We start from the raw sequence: 15,782 nt of genomic DNA, 5'->3' as shown, positions 1-15,782 counted from the left end.
AAAATATTAAAAATTTATAAAAATATATGTATACATGTAAAATATTGAAGATTGTAACCAAAGGCCAAAATTATTTTTAGCGTTTCCTTGTTTTCCTGCTCTTTCCTTGATGCCCTCAGATCCTTTGTGCCCAGTTCCTACTATCCTGAGTGATTATATTCATAGTTCCCCTATCCTTTTTATTATTTTCCAGGATGTTTTAAAGATGTCTTCCGGAAGACGTAAAGAGTGGAGAAAGATTCACCCAAGCATCTCACCAGGACTTTAGACTTTATCTGGTTTGTTGTTAGTCACTGTGCTTGTTGGAGCTGGTTCCCAGTTGTCAGTGCTGGTGGGCAGCTCAGTGCGCACCCGGAGAATAGCTGACTAGATCCGTAGGACCTCCTGAGGGCAGTGCTTCCTAAGGGAGGACTGTGAGGCTGTTAGCTAACGTGTCTATGTTCAAATCAAATGACTAGTTTTCAACTGTTTGACTTTTACCAAAGATCACCGGAAAGGCCCAGTCCTGATGTCTGGGGTTTGTTTAAATTCCTCTTTATTTGTAATCAAATATTACTCCCAGTTTCATACACGAGAGTTTTATTTAAAGTCTGTGGCTTGAGGCTTTAATGACTTGCTCTGTGAAGATGCGCCCTAAGGGTCCTTCCATGTACATTCAGTTCTACAGTTGGCTCCAGACCTGTCAGCCCTTCCAGGACAGGATTCCATGGCGTGTGTATTCACTTACACTGAGAAATGTCCATTCTTTCTATTTATGCCAGAAGCATAATTTAAAGCAGAAATCTTATTTCAAAATGCCCTTTTTTGTGTATGTTTCTGTAGTTTTGCTTTCTGAGGTAGACTGGTGCATGCATGTGGCATTTTGTCCCTGGGGGCCTTATTTACAGGGCTGCTCAAATTTAAATTGAAGTAGTGAATAATTTAGCTGAGTGAAATGAGTAACAATAATTATAGCAGGTAAACGTTGCACCTCAGTACAAATACCAACATTCTAGACTCTAGACTCTTCGCTTGATGTCATTCAATGGAAAAGAAACTTGGATTGAATTAGTGTGCAGCTCACCTTCCTGAGTTAGGTTATTTCAAACCTGTGAACTGACCTTGCAGTGCATTGTAAATCAAGTCACCTGGCTTTCTAAATTACTCCCTGATATTACTAGAGATAGTTGTGCATCAGTGTGCCTCCTGGAGATTTTGATTTCCGTGAAGACATCTTCGTTCACACCAGTCCTCCAAAAGGCACACATGTTTGGCCATCCTTTCTTCATGTGAGGAGGTGAAAGAAAATTTCCTATTGCAGTGGTTCTCCAGCCACACTACACATTAGACTTTCATGGGGCGCTTTCATGAATGAGTCAACCCCTGGCCCCACCCCAGAGATTCAGATTTAATCAGTTGTAGATGGATGTAGGTGTCAGTATTTTTTATTTTTAATTCTTTAGTTGATTCTACTGTGTAGCCAAAATTGAGAACTGCTGCCGTAAATCATCATACGATCCATGCTGGCTGCCCTATGTCCCTAGGGACCAGGCATATTCTCTTTATAGGTGTGTTTCGTTCTAATAAATGAAGGAGTCATTCAATGATCAAAGATATAATGGACTAGTTGCTCTCAAAATATGGTCCCTTGATCAGAATATCAGCATCACCTGGAACTGTTCCAAATACGAATTCTTGCCCTCATCTCATGCCTATTAAATTGGAAGCCATGTGGGAAGCGCCTAGCAATTAGTGTTTTAACAAGCCCTCCAGGTAATTCTGATGTACACTGAAGTCTGCAAACTGCTGTCATGAACTACTGATTGTACTGAGGATTAGTCTCAGTTGGAAAATGGGTTGCAGAAGTATTGTGAACTTTCTCTCTTTGTTTCTCTACATCTCTCTCTCTCTCTTTTTCTGTCTACATTTCTTTCTTTCTCTGGGAAAGGGTACTCACTATAAAAGTGATGAATTCAACTTTAAACTCATTTTTATTACGACTATGATGATGTGTACATGAAGTCCTTCAGCCCCAGCCCCTATTGAGGATGAGCATCACTCATGCACATCATAGATCCTATTGTCTGTCTGAGGTTTTACAGATTTTGTCTACATTGTATCCAATTTTGTTTATTACTGAGCTGCATTACTGTGGAGCTCTACAGTATTTTTTCACTGTTCTCAGTCTCAATGCTACAGAGCACTTTGAATACGTAGCACCTTATGGGCAAGATTGTAAACTCGTTAATTCCATTGAAGAATGAGATTTGTACGATGTGCTAAATGGAAATTGCATTGGATTATTTTTATATGTAACACATTCCGTCAAAACATTCTGTAACATAATTCTACAATCTGCATGTGGGTTTAACTGTGAAATTCAGTGTTGTGATATTTTGATGAAGTGAATTCTTTCTCTGCAAATACCATGTTGATAAAATTATTTCTATGTTCAATTGAACTGATTTTTTCCCTAAGTTCATTATTAACGGCATAAATAAACCATATGTTTACAGATAAGACATGTGAATGATTCTTTATAAATGACTAGACTTTCGACATCTTCTTTGTCCTTTTCTTACAAAACTGAAACTCCATAAAGCAGAGCAGAGAGAATTAGTTTCACTGGGCTGTGTTTTTGAGTATATGTGTTTATATCAACTGACTGCATTCATACATGTCTTTCACATAAATGGAATAATGCCAGAGAGGAAAATTATCACCACCGTTTCATACATAAGTAAATAGAAGCTCAATAAAGTTAAGTGGCTTATCTAAAATCGTGGTCAATCTCAGGTTTTCTCAATCCAAACTCTGATTTATGTTTTTAGTCACATAGATTTCCTTCTAGGAAGAGGTATAAAATAGATACTAGGATACTGTATGTGAATCTTACATATTTTCGTTTATTTGCAGAAGAGGAAAAAGCAAATTTTATTAATATATCCTGTACCAACAAGAAGGAAGTTATATTTCCAGCCAGTGTAGGTCAAAGAATACAGTAGATTATTTAAATAATTCAAGAGAAAAATAGATAACCAAAGTAAAAGTAGGGAGAATTAAGTGCCTTGAATTTCTTGAGTTAAGCCTATTCTATGGCTTTGTAAACTCTTGTGTTGCAAATGTAAAGTATAGTTGTGTTCCTTAACACTTCTACGATCAATGATTTTGCCACAATGATTGCGCTTGGAAAATGATTGATTGTTTGAGAAAAGTAAAGAAAGCCTTAGAAAAAGATTCCTGTAGTATGCGAAATATTCCAACAGCTTCAAGGATGGCCCAGGACAGGCCACTTCTCACTTTGGGTAACATTTCCTTCCAGTTTTCTATACCACCTGATTGTGTCATTTAAAAGAAGCCACTATACCAGCAACAAGAGATATAAGAGAACATGGAATAAATGCAGCTGGAATTCTTTAAAAGTTGCTCTCAAACTCACCCTTCTTTCAAAAATTTATTCAGTTTTCCCCTTCCCTCTAATATCATGCCCTGTGACAGGAAAACTATGCTCTTCAAATTAAAGGGAAATATAAACTCTGTATGATAAAATGCCGGATATTTGAGAATGCACATTTCTTTAGAAATTTCTTCCAGAAGTCTCAGACTGTTTAATAATCTGTGCAACTTTTAAAATATTTTGGAATGATGCAATACCCCCATTTTTTATTAGAGAAAATGTACACAGGAGATTCCTGTGACGGATAAGCTGGTACCAAAGTCTAAGAATCAGATCTCTGCCTCCTTTGTCAAATGTTTCCTGGTCTTATGAAATATCTACTTATAATTAGAAGTTATATTAAGAACAAAATTGTAGGAGAAATCTCACAGTTGTTCAAGAGCTGTGTGCTAATGTGACACGGAGTCCTTCAAGCTGGTGGGGGTGTACCCCTTGCGGGGAGATGCGGCTTTTCACAGACTCACTGGCAAGGTTCCTTTGCAGATGTTCAACCTCCTCTGCACGTTTGTCATAAAATGGACTTGTCTGAGAGCTAGCCTGCAGTCAGAGCCTTCTTTTTTGCCAATCCCCCATTCTCTCTTCATAATAGAGGCCAACTCTTTATTCATTACCAATACTACTGTGTTGTCTCTGGAATGTCACAATTGACAAAGGAATGATTTGAAATATGGTGTAGGTATCGAAAAAGAGAATGACTTTGATGCCTGGTTAACAAATCCTTCTGTAAGCCAAGTGGTTTCCAATTCTTTGTTTTCAAGCAAACTAAATGAGGACCTACTGGAATTGTCAGCTGATAAGCCATTAAAATAATTTTTGGTATTTAATCAGTCTGTGATTTTTGGTAAATCACTCAGAAGTTTATAGAAGAACATTGCTGCACATTACTGCACCCAAACTACTCCCATTCCCATCTACATATTTATGTGACAGGCACCAATTCTGTTTGCACATATGTACAATAAAATAGAAAATGGAATAGAACTGATGTTGAACACTCTCATTCTACAGGAAATAATATTTGTTAACAGATATACAAACTAATTAAAAATAGAAATCACTTAGAGAAGCATTTCTATTTTTATGTGTAATGTTTATCAAAATTTATAATATATGTATGTTGTTTTGATCAAATGTATATTACTAATTGTTGCAATGATAGCTCAGTCCAGAATAAATTTAACACATGGAACCTTAGGTTCATAAGAAATTTTTTAAATTAAATTTTAATTTACGTAATAATTTAGTTTCAGAGAAATATGACAGGGTGATCAATAAAAGGCTTCCAAGCATGAAAATATACCATGGTAGGATGAAAACCTGTGGGCAAAGTGGAATGGAAATGTAAGTTTATTAAGAAAAAAAATAACATGAGATTTCCTAAGCTAAAGAAGAGCTTATATACATACTTTTGAAAATGGCTATCTTAGACCAGGTTCCCCGGGACACACTCAAGAATACAGGTTTGTACACAGAAGGTTTATTGAGGTGTGCTCTTGGGAATAACACTGTTGGGGAGTGAGGGAAGCAGAAATGGGTCAAGAGAAAACAAGGGCGGTGATGTACTTGCCCTGGAGGCTGCATCCATCCCATGGGGAGCTCTGGAGCTTGGATGGCAGGATGAAGGTGAGGGGGCCAGGTCTTCGAGTGCCCACAATAGACCAGTCACTGGATGTTGGCTGCCTCCCCAGGAGGGAGCATAACCTTTGACTAGGTAGCTCCCTTCAGTCAAAAGCACTTCCTATGTAGAGACTCAGATAGATGCCAGCAGCAGCCTCTATTCTGGGAAATGAATGTGTCAGCTTACATAAAGAGGGTATCAGGGTGGCACCCCACAGCATCCATTACATGGATAAAGGTGAGACAAATTGAGATAGCATTTCGATTTCTTTGGATACATTTAGGAAAGAGATGTAACCATTTTATCTTAAAATATCCCATTTTATAACACACTAGGAATTATATCTATAGTTACTCTTTAAACTTATGAAAATTTGTAGATGTCACTGTAAAAAATGTGTGAGAGAGTACCGACAGTTTTTTAAAGCTCTCTTAGTGGTATGTGAGCAAAAATATTTGAAGAGCTTCGGTATAATGGACGAGGTGAACGAGTTTCTCAAGATACAAGGCACAGCGGCCATCACAGTTGAGTTGTAAAAATTTTGATTAATGTGTGAGGTTTCTTGTGGCTGCATACCATTAAAGCGATGTCTGTCAGAAAAATAAATGCGTGGGTCCTGCAGTTTAGTGTTGCTACAAGGAAGAAGTAAGAGTCCTAGCACAATGTCTAATTGTTTCTAGGGAAGGAAACGTGCCCCTTGAGTGTGTCTGAGTACAGGGGAGCAGTCAAGAGTTGTGCTTAAACAGGAACTCTGTGTTAAAGAGCAGGGGCCAGCAAACTTTTTCTATAAAACTTTTTCTAGTACACGTTTCAGGTTTTGCACAACACACAGTTGAAACTACTCAGTCCTTCCATTTGAGGGCATAAACAGCCATAGACAACACTTGAAAGCAGCCGTAGACAATACTTAAATGAATGCACGTGGCTGTGTTCCAATAAAACTTTATTAACCAAAAAAGATGGCGTGCTAGATTTGGCCTGAGAACTGTAGTTTGCCAACCTGTGCTAAAAAGCAATGAAGTAAACAGTTCTATTACTATGTAGTCTAATACTTCCTCACCCCAATATGCCACAGAAAGTTTAGTTTTCAAAAGTACGCCTTAGTCACAAAAGTTTGGAAACAACTAGTGCAAGAAACTAATTGCCCTTTAACCCCTTGTTAGAATGGATGATTTATTATCTTTCTCTCTTTTTAAGACTATTATTAAATTTGAGTCAGGTTTTCAATCCCTCCTTCACCATCTTCTCTGGTACATCTGTTGGAATGCAAATGTGAGACGTTGTGAAGAAGGAAACAGGAACTGTACAGGAAATTGCATTTGATGTAACACAGGCTGACTCGTTCTTCAGTAGAATGTCAGCTCCATGAGAGAAGAGACATGGACCGTTCTGGTGCGTGTTCAATTCCCTGTGCCAAGAACAGTGTCTGGCACATGACACGCGCTCGATAAATTTCTGGTAAATGACTGACAAAATGAACTGAAGTGCAGATTGAGGTCATATTGTTACATGTTGTTCTGAAATTTTTCGAGTCCAAATCTGATTGATGCTGATAGGAAGTAGGGAGTATCTGAATTTATTGACTGCAGAGAAAAATGATAATTACTTTCATAAAATAATAGAGGTAATGGGGACTAGAGATCAAAGATTCTGCCAGCCCCTCTTTAGATATCAGACTGAGAATGCAGAGACCCAGAGTCTGAGGAATGGGCTAGGCATTAGAAGGAACAAAACGGACTGCAGCTCCTCTCTAGTCCCGAGCTTGTTTCACTTGACAATGCTGCTTCTCAATAGATTTTCTTCTTAGAGATACAGAATCTTAATTTCTAATCAAATTCACTTTCTAAAACTTGTTTTGTTTTTTTTTTTTTTAGAACAGCCAATTTTGTTCTTGCCTTGCAAACACTGAAATACAAGTTTTCAAATGCAGCCTAAGTGAACATTTTGGTTGTCTGGGTTATAGACGTCCCTGAGGTTTCTCATTGCCCATTTGAAATCCCAACTGAGAATGCAAAGGTTTATGGTTAGAGACAGCAGAAGCCCACATACTAGTTATTTTATGCACACACACACGTACATGTATACACACATACACCTGTCATTGATTAAAGCAAAGACAATCTCTGAGAACGAATGGAAGTGCTCCCCATTGAACTAATCATGTTACTGCTCCCTCCTTAGCACAGAACTCCCCAGGAGAATTCAACAGATTACAAATCCATCTAGGCATATACAAATTGACTTCAAATCAAATCTCAAACACTGGTTCTCAACTTTGGCTGCACATTAGAATTCTCCTCAGGAGATGTTTTTAAATCTCTGGGCGTGAGAGTTGAGCATCAGGACTTAAAGAGGTCTCCCCAGGTGATTACTATGCGTGGCCAAGGTTTTGCCCCACACAAGCCAAGTCAGAATAACCACTGAGATTAAAGGTAGACTGTAAATGTGATTCAGATGCCTAATTTAAATCTGTATAATATAGCTTAACCCACTATGCCTTCACTATTTTACTCATTTTATTCTTTTACTCCTAAGCCTCACAATGCTATGAGGAAGGTCCTAGTAGCCCCATTTTACAGCTGATGAAACTGAGACACAAAAAGACGAAGCAACATATTCGAGTCACAGTGCTGGGAAGCGTCAGAGCTGGGATTTAACCCCCCAAAAAATGGCTCCACGTGGACGAGGAGCTCTCAAAGTTTAGCTCGCATTGGAATCACCTGGAGGGCCCATTACATTAAAATTTCCTAGGTCCCTCTCCCAGAGCTTCCAACGCATTAGGGCTGAGAGGCACCTGAGAATCTGCATCTCTAACAAGTCCCCACATGATGCTGATGTTGCTGAACTGGGGACCAGACTTTGAGAACCGAGAGTTCAAATTGTGTTTTAAAAAGCCTACCAGGTGATAATGGTCCAAAAAGAAATGTGAAAAACACAGTTCTCAAAGGTTCTCAGCCTGGGCTGCACTTAGAATCCACTTGGAAGTATTAAAAAATCCTGACACCCAGGCTGTTCCTCAGACCATCAGAATCTCTGGGGAGTAGGGCCAGGAGCCAGTCTTTTCTAAAACTCTCGTGCAGCTAGGGTAGAGAACCACTGCTTTAGAGCCTACTCTCTTAGCCTCAACATTCTATCCTGCCCTCCATGCCATGGAGATGTGGGCTTCCAATGCACAGTACTACTAATTACAAGAATAACTCTGGTGGGGCTGGCCCAGTGGCACAGGGGTTAAGTTCGCATGTTTCGCTTCAGCAGCCTTGGGTTTGCCGGTTGGGATCCCAGGTGCAGACACAGCACCGCTTGGCAAGCTATGCTGTGGCAGGCATGTCACATATAAAGTCGAGGAAGCTGGGGCCAGTTAGCTCAGGGCCAGTCTTCCTCAGCAAAAAAACAGGAGGATTCGCAGCAGATGTTAGCTCAGGGCTAATCTTCCTCAAAAAAAAAAAAAAACAATAAAAGAATAACTCTGGGATCATTGTTCTGTCAACTGAGAAGCAGTAATTCAGTCATATTGTATTAGTCCACTTTAGGTGAGCAGGATTTGCCACCCCAAAAAGTCACTCTTTGGCTTGATTATTTTTAAGAACAAAAGACTCAGGAAGAAACTTTGACCTTCCCCCTAACTGCCTAAAGGAATTTAAGATAGAAGACCTGTTTTAGGCAGGAGCTATCACCATAATAACTATAGTGTGATAGGAACTTGGTGTGATAGACAGGGAGGAATCTAGCGAGGCCCATTTGATCCAAGTCCTCTCTATTGTCTCTGCATGGCATGGCAAACATTTGTTTACCAAGCATTTGCTTTCCATCTCCATGTGAATTGCCTTCCTCCCCTTTGATGTCCCAAACCACCACCCCCAACATCCTTCTTTGTCTTTTGCTGAAGATGGTATTTAAGGTGGTGGCTTTGGCCATTTTGGACAGTTAGTCAGTTTTCCTGGGTTTCTCTCATGTGTACATGTTATTAGTCTGTCTCAGATCAATTTAATTCTTAGACCATCCAGAAGAACCTAGAAGGGTAGAGGAAAATTTCTTCCTCCCCTACACTACTTATACAATGCTTATAAATATTGTTCCCTTGACCACTGAGGCCTCTTCCAGAGAGGAATGCTTGTCAATAATTAGATTCTGTTGTTTTCAAATCTTTAATGTCCATTTTCAAACTGTAAGATCTATGAAGCTATCTTGGTAGATTCGTGGCTGATTTAGCTTCTGGACAGACATGGAGTGTTAAATGCTGCTTCTCAGTAGGAGAGCCTGTGCTCCTGGCACTTTTTAGCCCATGTGTCTCCTAAGGCTTAGTGTAAAATGGTTGTGCACCCTGACCCACCCAAGTCAAGGGGTCTCCTCTAACCTGAGCACCTCTAACCAGTATGATAAATAGCTCCACACTTGTCCAGTTCACACCTGAAAACAAGTGCTCGGTTGATTTAAGGGGTTGAGAAAGGGCCCTGTTTGTATTCACATTGCCTCCCAATAGCGAGGTTTGGGAAAGTCAGGTTTGAGGAAAACCAATGAAGAGAAAAATAAGTTAGATGAGGATAGCCTGAGGGAAAGAGACAGAAAGGGACAGAGGTAGTCTGGTTATACCTCGTTGGTATACAATAGTGGTTTCCTCTCACAGGTTATTATGTCTCATACTTTGCATTGTTCTCATGAAGTAGAATCTGGTAGCAAACAAGCGAACAAGATAGGGCAGGTATTTTAATTCCTATTTTACAGATGAGCAAAAAAGCTCTCAGATTTTTCCACCTTTCTCCTCCTAAATGTTGCGTTCTATGTAATTTCAGAGCTATCTGCCAATTCTCTTTTTTCTTTATCTGTCTAATCTTCTGTTTAACGCATCTGGTAAACCTGTGCTTTCAACAATTTTATCTTCATTTCTTAAGGTTGTATTTAATCTTTAGTCCAAATCTACCTGTTCATTTTTGATGGTCCCATGCTGCTTGCTAATTTTTTCCTACTTCATGTCATTTCATTTTTTAAATTTAAGTATTTTATATGTAGTTATTTTCTACTCTGAAATCAGTTCTTCTGATATCTGGTGTCCTTGGTGGTCTGGATCTGTAGTTTGTTATTTCTGCTGACTTTTATTCATGGTGGTTTGTTTCTCACTTGTTTGTGAATGTTGAGTTAATCTTAACTTGTGAGTAATCCTTTCAGAGTCCAGTTTAATGTGGCGATCTTCAATCAATGCTCCCCTCATTGTTGCTCAAGGCTTAATCTCCAATTTCATTATTAATATTCCACTGCCCTCAGGGCAACCTTGGTTTTCCCAGATCACTAATGGTTTTAGGTCCTTTTTTTTTTTTGAAAGAGTTTCCTTATTCCCTGCAAATTCAGCAATAAAATAAAAGTTTAACCTTTATGCAGGATCTACTTGTACTGCAGTGGGAAGGCCCTTCAACGTACTGAGACCCTATATTACAAGAGGCAGACTTTGACATACCCTTCAAAATGATTACATCATTTAATTGTAAAGGGGGAGAATATATTCATGGGTACAAGTTCCCAAGAATAAAGTTTGGATTGACTATGACGATACTAGGAATTGAGACTAAAATTTTCCACAACTGAAGCTTCTTAAATGATGGTTTAACACAATTGTCTTCAAATGGTTGTGGAGAGATTTTAAAAGCGCAATGCTCTTGTTATTGGCATTTAACATTGTAATGCTCTTTTTAGTGGCATTTAAAATTGTAATGCTCTTGTTAGTGGTATTTCTTCCCTTATTTCAGCTCCAAGGAAGAGTTCATCTAGGGGTCACGGGAACAGCTAGGCTGTATGAAACTTTACAGAAGCAAAGAAGTATCTTTGGAGTATCTCATTTTTCAGTTTTTCTCACTCTCATGTAACTTGTCCACTGCAGCTGGTAAAATCAGATGGGCTCACGGCCTCTTTCCACTTAGAGGCTAGCAACAGGCCCTTTAAAAAGGGGAGTGGACCAATGTCAAGTTCTAGGTTTCAATATTGTGCTGTAATTATGCAAGATGTCCCACTGGGGGAAACTGGGTGAAGAAAATACAGGACCTCTCTGTACACTATTTTGCAAATTCCTGTGAATTGACCATTATCTAAAATAAAATGTTTTAAAAAAATAGCAGAGTGGAAACTAGGGTAAGGCCCAGAGGCAAGGGGGTGTGCAGGAGGATGTTGCGCCTGTCTCTGACTAGGCCTTAAAAGAGTGGGAGAAAGGGACTCTTTGTGTCACACACATGATTTATCCTAGTTCTCCGAAGGCATTGGGGGCCAAAGCTCTAACTATTGATAACAAGCATTCACTTACCCGCTGTGTACTCAGCTCTGAGATCCTCCAGCGACCCAGCAGGGTGACAGGCTGCTGTGTGAGGTTGCCCAAACCAGTCATCTTCTCCTTGGAGACACAACTAATAGCTCACTTTAAATGCATGGTGTTTTTTGATAGTTATTAATGCCAATGTTTACAAATAAATACCATAAATTAGCACCACAGGAGAAATGAACTCTACAGAGTCTATAAAACTAAGAGAAAACATGACTTTGAAGGCAGATCATTTAAAATTATAAGGGGAAAAAGGAAGACCTGTTTTTGAACTAGGCTGGGAACTAACAGCATTTGTAAACATTTGTAAATACCTCTGTTTGTCGTGCAATTTGGCTTTGATTAATTGCGATGTATGCTTCTATTATGAATAATCACTTTCAATACAGTAGTAAGACATCTAACAGAGAAATTGCAAATAAGGAGGTGTCTCTCTGTGATTCTTGAGCTATATTAATATTTTAAATCAATTGACAGTTTAATGGATACGGTGGGGGAAAGGAACAAACTAATTTAGCTTCAGCAAGCAACTTGAACAGTTTCCACTACTCACTACTTCACATTTTGCAGAACTTCCACTTGTATTAATAACTTATTGCTTCTATTAAACATGCATTTTCCCTAAAGTCTAATGTTTCTTCAGTAGAGATCAATTAACTGGGACAGTCTTTTCTTAGCTGGCCAATTATTTTAATTACTACAACTTGAAAAAATGTGCTTGCTTCACATAGATTTGACCAGTTGCACTTCCCTCCGAAATGCATAGAATTTGTATTCCAGGAGACGGAAGGTTTTTGGTGAATATGTGGATGCCAAAAAAGCCTTTTAGACCTTTGGGATTCTGTAGAGCAGCAGACTAACAATCCTGCACCTTGACTCCATTGCTTTTCACCCTTAACCTGGTCACTTTCCAATCCAGCAGTCCTTTGTTCATTTTTTATTCAGCTTCCTTGTTCTCTTTGTGAGGAACTATGACTTGAAGGATGGGCCTGCAATTACTGTAACTAAGGAGGAGCTGTAATATGGTAGGTGGGGCTCTATCATAACAAAACTTGAGCATTTGCTTCCTTATTCTTTTGGGACTGGTGTTAAGAAGTGTAGGAAGCTCATATTCAATGAGCATTGAAGAGTTAAAAGCAAAAGCAATCAAAGCGCCTTTCATTCATTAGACCTCCAAAGGGGTGAGGGCTGCTTAAGCTGAAAGGACAAGACGCACCATAGCTACAGAGTTTGTTTGGGGCTTAGTACCCACCTGGCAATGCCAGGAAGCCAGTCATTTTCATGCAAATGACAGGACTTCCTGAAGGGCTTGTCAAAAGTCATTTCCAACTTGCAGAGAGACACTGGACATGCAATGAGGGGGGAAAATGAATCCAGTAATGATGAGAAGGTTAAATAGGAATATGCTAATAAAGTAGGAGAATGAGTAATCAGATTGGCAGAATGAGAGAAATAACAAGAATCAAAAAGGGAGAGAAAAAAAATAGCCTATAGAAATTTAGAGCAAAGGTAGCAAAATCCTCATGACACGGGACGAGTTTTGCTGGTGATGGGGGCATTTCCAAAGGGCGTTTGCTGGGTAGAGCACCCCACACAGAAAACTGTGAAACAGAGTGGAAACAGTGTGAACAAAGAAGGAGGCCATTGGGCTGAGATGGCTCTAACGTCTCAGGAGCCTACAAACAAACCAAAACCTAAGCCTGAAATGCCTCAAGGTTAAGAAATCAAAACCTAAGGACAACCACTCACAAACAGCAACTAGGCTTTCCCAAATAAAGCAACCGCTTAACTACAGCCAATCAAATAATATCCTCGCTTTGCTTCTGTGTCTTCTCTATAAAATTCCAGCCCCTAGCTCCCATGGGTGAGGTATTCCTAACCACTTCTGGTTTGGTGCTGCCCAATTTGAACAGATTTTTGCACATAAACTTACAATTTTTAATATGCATCAGTTTATCTTTTAACAAGAGGAGACTCAAAGGAAGCTGAAGGAAACAAGGTTAAAATTATGATCCGAACCCCTGCATTCATTGGTTAATTCATTCTTCCTCTCATTCAATCATTCAATTATTCAGTTGCTCACTTATTCCTTCATCCCATAAGCTACTCCTTAGTAAGGAGGAAGTAGAGGTCAACACTCAATTTATCTGCATCCTGTCTATTCGAGTCTTGTCTCCCCAGAAAGCAGAGCCTGAGCAAAAGCTCATATGTTACTACATGCTAGGAAGTGCAATCTTGTGGAAGCAGGAATGAGAAAAGTGGGAGTGAGACAGGAAAGGAGGGAGAGCCACCCCTACAGTTGTGGTATTGAGCTGGATGCTGTTTGACATCAAGGGGAACTGTCAGCCTCCCCAAATCACCCTCTGCAGCTCTAAGAGTAACCATGCATCAGGACAACTGGGGTTGCCGTGGAGAAGGGAGAAGAATTTGCTCCCTGGCTCTGGTCTCCCAGTGGTCAAAAGTTCACTTCACAGGTCAACAAGTGTTAACTGCCAGGTTGAGTTGCAAAGGCCCAGGAAAGCTGGGACATGTCTCCTCACGGCAACCTGGGAGCTCTATGGCAGTGATCTGGGTGTGGAGGGCAGTAGGGAGCTGGCCTGACATGAGGCAAGGTCTAATCAGGCTGTGTCCACAGCAAGTTATGGCGATGGTGATGGTGGGTGACTCAATGGCCAATGGCATAGGTAAGGCTAAGAAGATCTGAGGCGACATCTAAGAGGTGTCTAATACACATTCCTTGGAGATATTTGTAATTAACTGTTTATGTTTAACTTAACTGCACCTTCAAATCTGGTTGTAATTTTATCCATGTTGTGCTTTTTGTGTTATCCACATGTTCTTTTTGTCATATAGCCTTGTTGCAGGACCTAATTTAGAGCTTCTTTGTCTTACAAACACGTAAATTTTCTCAAGCTGTAATCCTTTCAGTAGCATCCAGGAGCTGAATGATTAATCCTTGGTTGATTTCCCTCTCAGTCATGTCATATCCAGCATGGCCATTGTTATGGAACATTTATCAGGTGCCTAGGACTACGCTATGTGATTTTCATGCATTATTTTACTCAGTCTTCTCTATGAGGTAAGAATCATTTTCTCCACTTTATAGATGGCCTATCGAGGATTGGAGAGACTAAGTAACTTGCCCACGGAAGCTCACACAGCGAAGGGAAGAAGCAGCCCTTCACCCAGGCCTGACTCTAAAGATCCCGCCCTGTGTCACTATGTCAAGTCTGGTCCCGGGACCAGCAGCATCAGCATTCCCCAAGAACTTGTTGGAAATGCAAATTCTTGGGCCCTACTCCAAAGCTTCTGATTCTCAAACCCTGGGGCCAGGGCCCTGCAATCACCTCCAGTGATTCTGATGTAGGTAGGCTGAAGTCTAAGACCTGCTCCATGCTGTTCTGCCTCCTACAGGTTCGCACCTGGTATAGGATAAACATACACCATCTAGTGACCCATTCATTTTGATTCTCATCACCTCAGATTACCCCAACCTTGACATTGATTCTTTTTCCTTTATTTTGAGTTTGTGAAAGCCAAAAAAGTACCCTGAAAGAAGAACCTCATATTTTTCACTGAGGATTAATTTTTGAAGTGGTGTTAAACAGACCATGTGTTATTACAAGTAAAAAAACTGAAGGACAAACCAACATTTGAATTATTTTTATTGCATTTCATGGTCTTGTTGGAATCTTACTCTTTCCTGATTAGTTGAGATAAAAAAAGAGATGGAGGTTAGTGAAATTAGTGAGCTTCAAAACTGTCTTTAACGATGGTGGAGGTATCTTTTTCTTTTTTACCTATGAGGCCATTGCTTAAAAGACAGATACTTCAGACAATATTCTTTTTATCTCACTAATTAAACATGAAGCTGGACCAAGAGTGCTTTGGAGATGTGTCCTCATCAGCAGGGCCTGGCACCCATGGCAGTGTTTTAATTCCAGGAGCCTAATTTAATTAGCATCCTGCCACAGGGTCGGCTGCTGTGCTGCCTGGGATCTCTGGCCTGAGGAGAAATGTGCATCCCCTGCTCTTTTTATTTCTACTTAGCCTCATCAAAGGTAGGATGTCCAAGGAGGAGGAGGAACTTTGCTTCTCCATCAGGTTTTACAGACAGTGCTAATTGAGCTCACAGTCTTCGACCACAGTCTGTTATTGCAGCAACTGAGCCTTCAGCCGACACCTTGGGAAGGGCTTGCAAATGTCAAATGCCTCATCTTTGCCCTCGTGGCTCTTGAAATATGGAAGGGAATTGATCTGGGGGAGCTCTTCAGACTGCACGCTTGAGTAACTGCAAGCAACACAAAACCAGGAAGGAATAAGGTATTCAGATCCTACTGGTAATGGCTACCTCATCTCCTCGCTTTCCCCACCCAGCATGCTAATGAGGAGAGCAAAATGTGAAACTCCTTGGCTTCCCTAATTGC

General features: G+C 40.0%; 1 protein-coding gene across 5 annotated transcripts in view; it reads left to right on the top strand.

Moving 5' to 3' along the window:
* Positions 1-2,476, top strand: part of ERICH3 (glutamate rich 3) — a 102,774-nt gene extending 100,298 nt beyond the window's left edge. For all 5 annotated transcript variants that reach the window (XM_046645869.1, XM_046645871.1, XM_046645873.1 and 2 more), the window contains one exon: positions 194-2,476. The gene's annotated coding sequence lies outside the window, so the exon portion shown is untranslated. The remainder of the gene's footprint in view (positions 1-193) is intronic.
* Positions 2,477-15,782: the final 13,306 nt, after the last annotated feature.

This window comes from Equus quagga, chromosome 18, assembly GCF_021613505.1.
Source record: "Equus quagga isolate Etosha38 chromosome 18, UCLA_HA_Equagga_1.0, whole genome shotgun sequence".
Taxonomy (NCBI): Eukaryota; Metazoa; Chordata; class Mammalia; order Perissodactyla; family Equidae; genus Equus; species Equus quagga.
Note: the sequence above shows the minus strand (reverse complement) of the source record. Positions and strands in the feature narration are given on the sequence as shown.